At 36.6% G+C, this 13,112-nt stretch overlaps 1 long non-coding RNA gene across 2 annotated transcripts in view; it reads left to right on the forward strand.

Moving 5' to 3' along the window:
• The first annotated feature begins 1,541 nt into the window (after positions 1 to 1,541).
• LOC147370929 (uncharacterized) overlaps positions 1,542 to 13,112 on the forward strand; it is a 64,208-nt gene continuing 52,637 nt past the window's right edge. For both annotated transcript variants that reach the window (XR_015165623.1, XR_015165624.1), the window contains exon 1: positions 1,542 to 2,014. This is a non-coding gene — a long non-coding RNA (uncharacterized LOC147370929). The remainder of the gene's footprint in view (positions 2,015 to 13,112) is intronic.

A 13,112-nucleotide genomic window follows, 5' to 3' on the forward strand; every position in this document is an offset into this window, starting at 1 on the left:
AGTATGTGGAGCATGAAACACTTATTGGAATATACTAAAAGATTCAAAAAGATACATGCACCCTAATGTTCATAGCAACATTGTTTACAGTTGTCAAAATACAGGAGCAACCTAAATGTCCATAACCGATAAACGGATAAGGAAGATGTAGTACATATATACAATGCATATATACTACCGTTTGCAAATTTGCCATTTGCACCAACATGGATATATTTGGAAGGCATTATGCAAAATGAAATGTCACACATTGAAAGGCAAATACTGTATGATATCACTTATATGTGGACTCTAAAAAATATAAGAAATGAGTGAATATGACAAAAAAGAAACAAACTGACAGACACAGGGAACACATGAGTGGTTACCAGTGGGGAGGTGGGAGAGGCAAGATAGGGGCTGGGGAGTGGGAGGCACAAACCATTGGGTGTCATATAGGCTCAAGGATATATTGTACAACATGAGGAAAATAGCCAATATTTTATGATAATTGTAAATGGAAAGTAACCTTTAAAATTTCATTAAAAATTGAAATAAAAATATAAAAGACACTAGATTCTCAAAGAATATTTGAAAAAGTGGATATGCTTTTCTCAATTTTTACCTTAAGAATGCATGTTAAAGATGTGAGGACGTATAAATACTTAAGCGGGGTGGGGAGAACAAACTGTGGCACCACAATTTATAACACAAACACATAGACACACAATAAACAAAAAGTTCTGACCTGTTGGTTCAGCTGTAATGTGCTTTATTAACATAGATCACAATTTCCTTTGTGAATCATCAAATATTCATTCATGGCATCATTTTCAAAGACTTCTGACCATTCCCAGCACAAAATGTTAATTCCCCATTAATGCCTTTGGTTTATCTTCAAATAAATCTGTGATGCAAACAACTCATGCTCTGGATCTTTGGGGTTATGGAATCTCAGCTCACCTGAGGACAAGTAGTCATGCCTCACTCCCCAGTAGTCCTTTGGGTCAAGTGGGCCCTGAGAGGACAGGGGGCTAAAGGATGTAAGGACTAAGAGTGCCTTTGAATAGATTTCTACAGGCAACCCCTCACATACCCTAAACCCATCATGTGATTTCCACCAACCTGGGAGCATCCCTTCCAGGCACCAGCAAGGCCACACTTATTCCAGGAGGGGCTCAGCCCCTAGGAATCAGGCTCAGGGAACCTGCACTTCTGGAAGTTCTTAGCCTGAAACTTCATGCTACTCAGTGGTCTCAGGTGTGCTATGCCTGATAGCTCTAGCTCAGTGCTACTGAATACAGGTCTGAGGGAGTCACATCAGCACCAACAAAAAACTTGTTAAATATGCCATTTCATGAACTCCACAGGAGAATCATAGTTAGACTGGGGCCCTCATTCCCCCCAAATTTGTGTGCACTTTAAAACTTTGGAAGAAATGTTTGCTGTGTGGTTCCCACACAGTTTCCCATTAGTATTCCATGATGAGGGTTTAGTAATAATACCTGTGCCCTTCCCAGTGTGTATTGATCGTGGTGGGAACATCTGCATTGTTTCAACACCAGGTGATTCTAAGTTAGGCTCAGTTTAAGCACAAGGGCTATGGGGTACATGGGTGAGCATTGCTTCCAGTCTTCAATCCTTTTCCGTCTGCGGAGGCATTGGTGGCTGCTCTACATGGGATGAGATGGGCAGTGCGGTGTAGCCCCCTTACTCTACGCTGTAGCAGAGTCTGGGGGCATCTGTGTGAGGGGAGAGCACGTGCAGACAGGAAAGAAAAACCTCACAGTTTTTTCTGTGAGAAAAAAACCTCCAGAAATGAGCTCCATGCAGGAGCTCATTGTTCCTGAATCTCTCTTTTTTCAAAAAGTCGGCATTTCTGCGTTCTTTTGCCTGTGGGTGCGGTGGGAACAGATGCAGAAGCTGTGCAGATGCCATTGAAGTCATTCTCAAGATACTAATGTGGTTCTCAGCATGACATCGATGAGAAAACAACGCAGAGCGGGAAGAAAAGGAGAAAACGGCAGCTTCTCGGGTAAATGTTCTGTCCTGGGTCAGAGGCTCTGTCTGCTTTTCCTCCTGAAATGTCATGGATTGAGAACCTGTAAGCCTTTCATTTTCTACTTCTGATGTTCCTGTCTAGTGAGGCTGTTTTCCACTTCTTTTTTTTTTCTTTGTAGATAGTCAAAGTCAGCTCTTTACTTCTCCCCATAGATAGTCAAAGTCAGCTCTTTACTTCTCCCCAGTGTTCCAGAGTCTTTGCTCATTGTCTGCATCCAGGCTCCCCACAAAGCGTGGAAGACTCTCAGCATGAATTAATGACCTTCAGTTATTAAAATTGTCCCTTTTGTGAAAGAGCAACACGAGAAGGCATTAATATCCAAAATTCCCTATGTGATAATTTCAGATGTTGAGATGCTAGTGAAGGGGAAAGTGGAATGATTACTCTACACCTGAATGTAACATCAACTTATCACAACAGGGTTAAGAAAACAGTTTTAATTGGGATGGTATTAGTGGTCCATTTAAATCAAAGTTCTGGGGAAGAAAAGTAATTAGGAGGGATTTGATCTGTATATTGATAAGAAAGACTATTTAAATACAGTATTCAAGTCAGAGAATATGGGAAGTATATGTGGATTGAAATTTGCATTAAATGACATTTTTTCCATGGTAGTTTCAGATTATGGTTTTCTTATGTATTTCCACCCAGAATACTACATCAGTGATTATGTGTCTTGAGTCTTTCAGTCCTGTGATTATCATTTGTCCCATTACACCTGAGGTTCACTGGTTCTGGTGCTTTCTGCAAGATTCCTCTGCTATGAAGCTTGTATAGTTTATCTTTAGTAAGAGTTTGGTGTGATTAGCTGAGAAATGTGCATAAACCATTATGGTAAATCTGGAAACTCCAATCTTAGTTTTCCTTTGCTTGTAGTTGCTTTGGAAAATGAACATGGTCACCTTTGTTTATTAAAGATCCTAGCTTTTCAAATGGAGATTGTAAAGAGTTAAGGCTTGCTCTTGTAAGTTTCCATCATACTCCAGACTTCATGCAATGGACATACTCTCCTTTATCATTTCTTTGTATTTTCAACAAAAAAGTTTACAAGAATCATATTAATGTTTGATTAGTTAAGTTTCTGAAATCTGCTGCTGCTAAGTCACTGCAGTCGTGTCCAACTCTGTGCGACCCCATAGATGGCAGCCCACCAGGATCCTGCGTCCTTGGGATTCTCCAGGCAAGAACACTGGAGTGGGTTGCCATTTCCTTCTCCAATGCATGAAAGTGAAAGTGAAGTCACTCAACTCAATTGATAAACACTTTCAAAGACATCAAAGATTCAGAACCAATAGCTCTAATTTATTTTATGTAATTGTGTGCATGTCTCCTCAAGTGTATTTATAAAATGTAAATCCCTGATAATGAATAGAACACCTTTTTTAGGTGTTCTAGGAGATCTTTTATGTCTTCAGAGAACTGATCAACTTCACCTTCTTCAGCATTGGTGGTAGGGGCATACACTTGGATTCTGTGATCTTAAATGTCCTTCCTTGGAGACCAACTGAGATCATTCTGTCATTTTTGAGGTTGTACCCAAGTACTGTATTTTGGACTCTTGTTGATTATGAGGCCCAGTCCATTTCCTCTATGGGATTCTTGCCCACAGTAGTAGATATAATGGTTTTCTGAATTAAATTTGCCCGTTCCCGTCCATTGATTCCTAAGATGTCAGTGTTTATTTTTACCATCTCCTGCTTGACCACATCCAATTTTCCTTGATTCATGGACCTAACATTCTAGGATCCTATACAATACTGTTCTTTGTAGCATCAGATTTTACTTTCATTACCAGACACATCCAAAACTGAGCGTTGTATCTGCTTTGGCCTAGCTGCTTCATTCATTCTAGGTCTATTGGTAATTCTCCTCTGCTCTTCCCAAGTAACGTATTGAATACCTTCAGACCTGGGGGACTCATCTTTTGGTGTCATATCTTTTTGGCCTTTTATGCAGTTCATGAGGTTCTCATGACAAGTATACTGGGGTGGTTTGCCATTCCCTCCTCCAGTGGATCACATTTTGTCAGAACTCTCTGCTATGACCTGTCTGTCTTGGGTAGCCTTGCATGGCATTGTTCATAGCTTCATTGAGTTACACAAGCCCCTTTGCCATGATAAGGCAGTGATCCTTGAAGGGGGTATATATCAATATAGATGCAGATGTCATATCTTTCTTATCCATTTATTTGTTGAAAAGAACTTAGGTTGCATCCATATCTTGGCTATTGTGGATAATGCTGCAGTAAATATAGGGGTGCATATATCTTTTCAAGTTAGTGCTTTTATTTTCTTTGGATAAATACTCAAAAGTGGAATTGATGAATCATACAATGGATCTACTTTTACTTTTTGAATATTGTTTTCCATAGCGGCTGCAAAAATTGTATCCCCACTAACAGTTCACATATTCCCTTTCATCTACATCCTCAAGAAGACAGTAAGTTGAAAATATCCTCTTTTTGATGATAGCCATTCTAAGAGGCTGGAGGAGGCAATGGCACCCCACTCCAGTACTCTTGCCTGGAAAATCCCATGGATGGAGAAGCCTGGAAGGCTGCAGTCCATGGTGTCACTGAGGGTCGGACATGACTGAGCGACTTCACTTTCACTTTTCACTTTCATGCATTGGAGAAGGAAATGGCAACCCACTCCAGTGTTCTTGCCTGGAGAATCCCAGGGACGGGGGAGCCTGGTGGGCTGCCATCTATGGGGTCGCACAGAGTCGGACCCAACTGAAGCGACTTAGCAGCAGCATTCTAAGAGGTGTGAGATAGTATCTGATTGTGGTTTTAATTTGGATTGCACTGATGATGAGTCATGTTGAGCACATTTTCATATGCCTATTGGAAACCTGTATGTTTTTTTTGGGGGAAAAAATCTATTTCCTTTATCTCTCCATTGGAGAAGGGCATGGTAACCCACTCCAGTATTCTTGCCTGGAGAATTCCATGGACAGAGAAGCCTGGTGGGGTACAGTCCATGGGATTGCAAAGAGTTGGACACGACTAAGCGACTCTCACTCGCTCACTTACCTATCCATATTGGATTTTTTGGTTTCTTGTAGCATTTTGAGTTTTTAAAAAATGTATTTTGATTGTATACCCTTTATTGATTTTATGTTTGCATTTTTTCCCCATTTGGTATGTTGACTTTTAATTTTTGTTGTAGAAAAACTTAAGTTTGATTTAATTTTGGTTAATTTTTGCTTTTGTGCTTTTAGTCTTGTATCCAGAAAAATAATCATCAAAACCAATGTGGAGGAGTTTCTTACATTTGCTTTTAAAACTTTTATGGTATCAAGTCTTAGGTTCAGTCTTTCATATTGTTAACTGTATTTTCTTTTTGGTGCTATTGTAAATAGGACTTTTTAAACCTTTTCTGATAATTTCTGTTGTTAGAGTGTACAATTACAAATGATTTTTATATGCTGGTTTCGTATCCTGCAGCTTACTCTATTTATTAGGTTGAATAGTGTTTGAGAGGTGATATGTTTAGGGTTTTGTTATAGAAAAATGTCATCTGCAGAGAAAATCTAGCTTTATCTTGATGATTTGGATTTAGTTTTCTTGCTTACTTGCTCTGGTTAGGAGTTCCAGTACTCTGTTTCATCAAAGAGGCAAGAATAGGTAAGCTTGTCTTGGTCCAAACCTCAGAAGAAATGTTTTGTGGATTCATAATTCAATATACTGTTAGCTTTGGGCTTGTCGTATGACTTTTGATGTGTTGAGGTATATTCCTTCTATAACTTTCTTGAGTCTTTATCATGAAAGGAAGTTGAAAGATGTCAAATTTTGTCAGATTTTTCTGTATCTATTAGTAATTATTAGTAGATCATTACTACTACTAGTAGATTAATGATTAGTAGATCATGTTTTCACTTTATTCTCAATGTAATGTATCACATTTATTGATTTGCATATGTTGAGCCATCCTTGCATCCAGGCATAAATCCCACTTGATCATGGTGAATGATCTCTTTAATGTGCTGTTGAGTTTGGTTTGCCAATATTTTGAGTGTGTGTCATCTATGTTTTTTAGGGATATTGATCTGTACTTTTCTCACAGTGTCCTCATCTGATTTTGATATTGGGGTAATGAATGCCTCAGAAGGTGGTTTGAAAGTGTTCACTCCTCTTTTTAGAATTCTTGGCTTTAATTTCTCTTTAAACATTTGTTATAATTCACCAATAAAACCATTTGAATTTTATTTATTGAAATGTTATTTATTGAGAGATTTTTCAATACTGTTTCATTCTCTCTACTCATTACTGGTCTGTTCAGGTATTCTATTTCTTAACTATTTAGTTTTGGTAGTTCGTATGTTTCTAGGAGTTTGTCTGTTTTTTCCTAAATAATCCAACTTGTTTGTATCTGATTATTAATAATCTCTGACTTCCTGTATTTTGTAATTTGTATCATTGTAATGCCTTTATATGTGTGTGTGTATGTGTATATATACACACACATACATATATGTATATATATACACGTTCTCTCTTTCTTAGTTATACTAGTTAACAGTTTGTTGATGATGTTTTTTCCCAAGCCAAACTCCTCAATATTATTTCTCTTTCTACTATTTTTATAATCTTTATTACTTTACTTTTATTGGAGTATAGTTGATTTATAATGTTGTTAGTTTCATGTGTACAGTAAAGTGAATCTGTTATACATATATCCACTGTTTTTTAGATTGTTTTCCCATATAGATCATCACAGAATATTGAGTAGAGTTCCCTGTGCTTTAGTGCAGGTCCTTCTATTACTTTTATAACCGCTCTAATCCTTGTTATTTATTTCATCCTGCAAACATTGGGCTAAGTCTGTTCTTTTTCTAGTTCCTTTAACTGTGAAATTAGGTTCTTTAATTCAGGTTTTATTTTTCAGAGATAAAAGATTTTTATTACTTATAGCACAACAAGCATGAGCATAGTATTGTATTGATATTCCTTCCCATTCGTTCCCACTGGGATGACACAGAGGGGTCCAGTTGGATGCTATGCATGTACTCAGTTATGTTATGTGGAGGAACACTGGGTTTGAGGACCCCACTACCTTTAAAATGAGAGGTTAGCAAGCTTCCTGTTAGAGGGAGAGACATTACCTCATTTCTCAAGGCTGTTCATTAGAAACACACCCCTAAGAAATGGCTCAGGTGAAATGCTGTCAGGGCCTGCATTCTTTTCCTTTTTTTTAAATTGAAGAATAGTTGACATATAGTATTACATTAGTTTCAGATGTACAACATAATCGTTCAGCATTCAGGAAGATCCCCTGGAGGAGCAAATGGCAACCCATTCCAGTGTTTTCACCTGGAGAATTCTATGGACAGAGGAGCCTGGTGGGCTATGGTCCACAGGATCTCAAAGAGTCAGACACAACTGAAGCGACTTAGCACACACACACACATATTACAAAATGATCACCGTAAGTCTAGTGACCATTTGTTCCCATCCACAGTTATTTCAGTATCATGAACCATATTCTTTATATTAAATTCTTGTCAATTTTTATTTTATAACTAGAATTTTGTAACCTTCAACTGTCTTGTTCAGTACCCACTCACCTCCCCTCCTGCAACCACCAATTTGTTCACTGTGTCTGTAAGACTGTTTTTGTTTTTATTTTGTTTTTAGATTACACATATGAGATCATGTAGTATTTATCTTTTTCTATGACTTACTTCACTTAGCATCATACTCTGCAGGTCCATCCAAGTCATCAAAAATGACAAGAGTTCATCATTTTATGGCTGAGTAATATTTATAACTACATATGTATAAACATATCTCTATATATTTATGTATATATTTGCATGTATATATGTATCTATGGTGTATATATGTATTTATGTGTGTATCTATATTATGTGTATATATATGTATGTATAATGTGTTTTATGTGTATTTTCATATGTATTTTTGTGTATATATATGTGTGTGTGTGTATATATATATATAAAATCAGTTTTTATCCATTTATCTATTGTGAACATTTAGCTTCCTACCATATGTTGGGTATTGTAAGTTATGTTGCAATGAACATAAGGGGTGTGCATGTATCTCTTTGGATAAATAACCAAACTGGAATTGCTAAATCATATGTTTTTATTTTTTTATGTTTTCAGAACCCTCTGTAATGTTTGCAGTAGTGGCTGCACTGAATTACATTCTTAGCAACAGCACAGATGAGTTCTCTTTTCTCTACATCCTAGGCAACCCTTTTTAAGTGCTGTCATTTTGATGACAGGCATTCTGACAACTGTAAGGTGACATCTTTGTGTTGTTTTTTGATTTACATTTCTCTGATGATGATTGATGTTGAGCATGTTTCCGTGGTCCTTTTAGCTATGTGTATTTTTTTTTTTTGGCAGAATGTTTATTGGACTCCTCTACCTAATTATTATTTATTTATTTCTTAAAAAAATATAGTTTATTTACAATATTAGTTTCATATGTACAGCATAATGATCCAGTAATTTTTACAGGTTATACCTGATTAAAAGTTATTATAAGATAATGGCTATAATTCCCTGTTCTATACAGTATTTCTTTGTTGCTTATCTATTAATATTTTATAGATAGTAGTTTGTACCTCTTAATCCTATAGCCCTAACTTACCTTTCCCCACTCACCTGCCCCCATTGGTCACCACTACTTTGTTTATCTATATGTGAGTCTGTTTCTCTTTGCATTTACATTTGTATTAGTTTTAGATTCCACATATAAATGATGTCACACTGTTTTTGTCTTTCTCTGACTGACTTCATTAAAAATAAGATTCTCGAGGCCCATCCACATTTCTTCAAATGGGAGAATGTTACTCTTTCTGTGGCTGTGTAATATTCCACTGGACATACATGCCATATCTTCTTTGTCCATTTGTCAGTTCATGGGCATTTGGATTGCTTTTATATCTTGGCCATTTTCAATAGTGCTGCTATGAATATTGAGGTTTATGCAACTTTTTGAATTAGTGTTTTTATTTTTTCCTAGATGTGTACCCAGGAGAATTATTGATGGATCATATGGTAGTTCTATTTTTAGTTTTTTGAGGCACTTTCATCCTATTTCCCATAGTGCCTGCAATAATTTTCAGTCCTACCAACAGTGTACAAGGGTTTGCTTTTCTCCGCATGCTCTCTAAAATTTGTTATTTGTAGATATTTTGATGATGATTATTTTGACAGGTGTGAGGTTGACATCTCATTGTTGTTTTGAATTGAACTTCTCTAATAACTAGTGATGTTGAGCAACTTTTCATAAGCGTTTTAGCCATCTGTATGTCTATATTAGAAAAATGTCTATTCATGTCTTCTGACCATTATTGATTGTGTTGTTTGTTCTTTGTGTGTGTGTGTGACATTGACTTGTATGAGCTGCTTATGTATCTTGGATATTAACCCTTTATCAGTCATATCATTTACAAATATGTTCTTCCATTTTGCACTTTGAATTTTTATTTTGTTGATGGTTTTCATTGCTGTGAAAAAATTCTTAAGTTTATTTAGGTCCCATTTATTTATTTTTGTTTTTATTTCTTTTGCCTTAGAGACCAGATCCAAAAAAAAAAATTGCTACAATTTATGTCAGGGTTTTCTGCCTATGTTCCCTTCCAGGAATTTTATGGTTTGGTGTGTGACATTTAGGTCCTTAATCCATGTTGAATTTATACTTGTGTATGGTGTGAGGAAATGCTCTAATTTCATTATTTCACGTGTAGTTCTCCAGTTATCCCAATATTACTTATTAAAGAGACTGTCTTTTCGCCTTTGTATATTCTTGCCTCCTTTGTAGTAGATTTATTCACCATAACTATGTACGTTCCTTTTTGGGATCTGTATCCCATTGATCTATATGTCTGCTTTTGTGATTATTATAGCTTTGTAGTCAGGGAGCATTCCATCTCCAGCTTTGATCATTTTTCTTAGAATTGCTTTGCAATGTGGGTGTTCTGTGGTTCTATGTTTATTTTAGAATTGTTTGTTCTAGTTGTGAAAAATGTTATGGGTATTTTGACAGGGATTGTTTTAAATCTGTAGGTTTCTTCAAGTAAAATGGCTGTTTTTTAAAAGATTAATTCATCCCCAACCAAGAGCACAGAATATCTTTTCACCGGTGTCAGCTTCAATTTCCTTCATCAATGTCTTATACTTTTCAGTATATAAATCTGTCACCTCTGTGGTTAAATTTATTCCTAGGCATTTTATTAATTTTGGTATAATCCTAAATGTTTTATTTCTTAATTTCTCTGATAGTTTATTATTGTGCAGAGAAAAATAACAAATTTCTGTATACTGTGTATACTTCAAGTTTACTGAATTCATTTATGATAATATGTTGGTGAAATCTTTAGGGTTTTTTCTATATATTATCATGTCATTTGCAAATGGTGACAGTTTTATTTCCTTCACAAATCCCATTTTTTACTTCTGTTCTTATCTTTTTGCTGTAGCTAAAATAATTAATACTGTGTTGAATAAAAGTGGTGATAGTAGGAATCCTTGCTCCTGTTCTTAGAGGAAATGCTTTCAGCTTTTCACCATTAAGTATGATGTTAACTCTGATTTTGTTATATATGCCCTTTTATTTATTTATCTATTTATTGCCTCACTACACAGCATTCAGGATCCTAGTTCTCAGACCAGGGATTTAAACAACACCCCTGCAGGGGAATCACAGTTTCCCAACCACTTAACCATCTGGGGAGTTCATTCCCTTTATTATGAAAAAAAGGTATGTTGTCTCTATGTTAATTTTGTTGAGAGTTTTTATAATAAATAAAATTTAGAATTTTGTTGAATTTTGCCAAATGTTTTGCTTGAGGTATGAAAATGATCATATGATTTTATCCTTTGTTGTGCTAATCTGGTATGTCATTTAATTGATTTGCATATATGGAATCATTCCTGCATTCCTGAGATAAATCCCATTTGATCATGGTGTACGATTCTTTTAATGTATCGTTGAATTCAGTTTAGTAATATCTGGCTGAAGATTTTTGCATCAGAAATATTGCCTGTTCAGTTCAGTTCAGTTCAGTCGCTCAGTCATGTCTGACTCTTTGCAACCCCATGAACCGCAGCACGCCAGGCCTCCCTGTCCATCACCAACTCCCGGAGTTTACCCAAACTCATGTCCATTGAGTCGGTAATGCCATCTAACCATCTCATCCTCTGTCATCCCCTTCTCCTCCTGCCTTCAATCTTTCCCAACATCAGGGTCTTTTCAAATGAGTCAGCTCTTCGCATCAGAAATATTGGCCTGTAATTTACCTTTTTGGCTAATGTTTTTACCTGGTTTTCATATACGGGTGATGCTGGCCTCAGAATAAGTTTGGAAACAGTCTTTCTTCAATTTTTTAGTATAGTTTGGAAAGGATAGATGTTATTAATAACTTTCTTTTAAATGTTTGGTAGAATTTATCATTGAAGCCACCTGTCCCTGGACTTTTTTTTATTGGGAAATTTTTTATTATTACTGATTCAATTTCATTTCTAGTAATCTGTTTAGATTTTTAAATTTATTCCTAATATATTTCTAGAAATTTATCTACTTTTAGAAAATCTAATTTGTTGGCATATAATTAATTGTATTAATAGTGAACTCTTATGATATTTTGTATTTCTGTGGTGTCTGTTATAATTCCATCTCTTTCATTTCTGATTTATTTGGGCTCTCTCTTTTTACTTCTTTTTTTCATCAGGCCATGTGGGATCTTAGTTCCCAAATCAGGGATCGGGCCCCTGCCCCCTTCATTGGGAGCACAGAGCCTTAACCACTGGACCACCTGCGAAGTCCTGGGCCCTCTTTTTAATCTCAGTTATTGTATACTGTATTTTTCAGCTGTTTGGCTCTTTTTTTTTTTTTTTTTACATATTTTTTCCTGTTTGCTGAAGTTCTCATGTCCGTCTATTCTCCTGACATGGGTGAGCATCCTTGTAATCATTACTTTGAACACTTTTTTCCCAGGTAGACTGCTTATTTCTCTTTTATCTAGTTCTTTTTCTGATGTGTCTTGTTACTTCATTTGTAACATATTCATTTGTTTCCCTATGTTTCCTATTTCTCTGTGCATTTCTATTCACTAGGTTCAGTTCATTCCATTTCCTGGCCTTAGACACATGGCTTCATGCAGGAGATGGCCTACAGGGCCCAGCACACCTCCCCTCTGGCCAGCACAGCCAGATGCTCCAGGGGTGTCCCCTCTGTGGGCTTCATGCACCTTTCTGCTACGACAGGGCCAACTGCTGTAGACTAGTTAGAAGGCTGTGTTGGATGCTGGTCTAAATTGATGTGAGGCCCTGCATTATGTGACTGTGATGGGTGTGCTGGAGGCAAGGCAGCCCTCCACGATGGGGGCTGTGTGGTGCTCCAGGGGCACAGGTGGACAGGGCAGGCCCCCAGGGTGTCTGGTTGCAGGGCCTTGTGGTGCAGGAGTGCTGGAGGCATGGGGGTCGATGGGGCAGGCCCTTGACACTCATCAGCTACAGGGAAGACTCTAAAATGTTGCATTTATCACTGTAAACATAACTCTTCAAATTGAATTGTTTTTGTAGTATTCCATAAGTTTAGGTACTTCAGGTTTCCAATTTTGTTTCAAGATTTTTAAAATTTCCCTTTTGATTTATTTTGTATGCATTGGTTGTTGAGGAGCTTGTTGTTCAATTTCTAAGTGTTCTTGAATTTTCCATTATTCCTCTTAATACTGAATTTCATTTTCATACCATTGTGGTTGGAAAAGATATTTGATATGATTTCAATCTTCTTGGGTTTCTGAAGACTTGTTTTGTGGCTAGGCATTTGATCTATCCTAGGAAATGTTCTATTAACATGTATACTTCAAAAGAGTGGAAATTTTGGTGCTCTTGAGTGGAATGTACATATATGCCTGCCTGGCTGTCAAGTGTGCATTCAAATTCAGTGTTTCCTTTTTGATATTCTGTCTGGATGATCTATACAGTGGTGACAGTTGCATGTTGATATTTCTTACCATTATTCTATTTCTGCACATTTCCCCTTCATGGGTGTTAACATTTTCTTTATATAATATGTTTAGCGACTCGAATG

The sequence above is a fragment of the Bos grunniens genome, chromosome 6 (genome assembly GCF_055505025.1).
Source record: "Bos grunniens cultivar Pamir isolate PY7600 chromosome 6, Bosgru_T2T1.0, whole genome shotgun sequence".
Classification (NCBI taxonomy): Eukaryota; Metazoa; Chordata; class Mammalia; order Artiodactyla; family Bovidae; genus Bos; species Bos grunniens.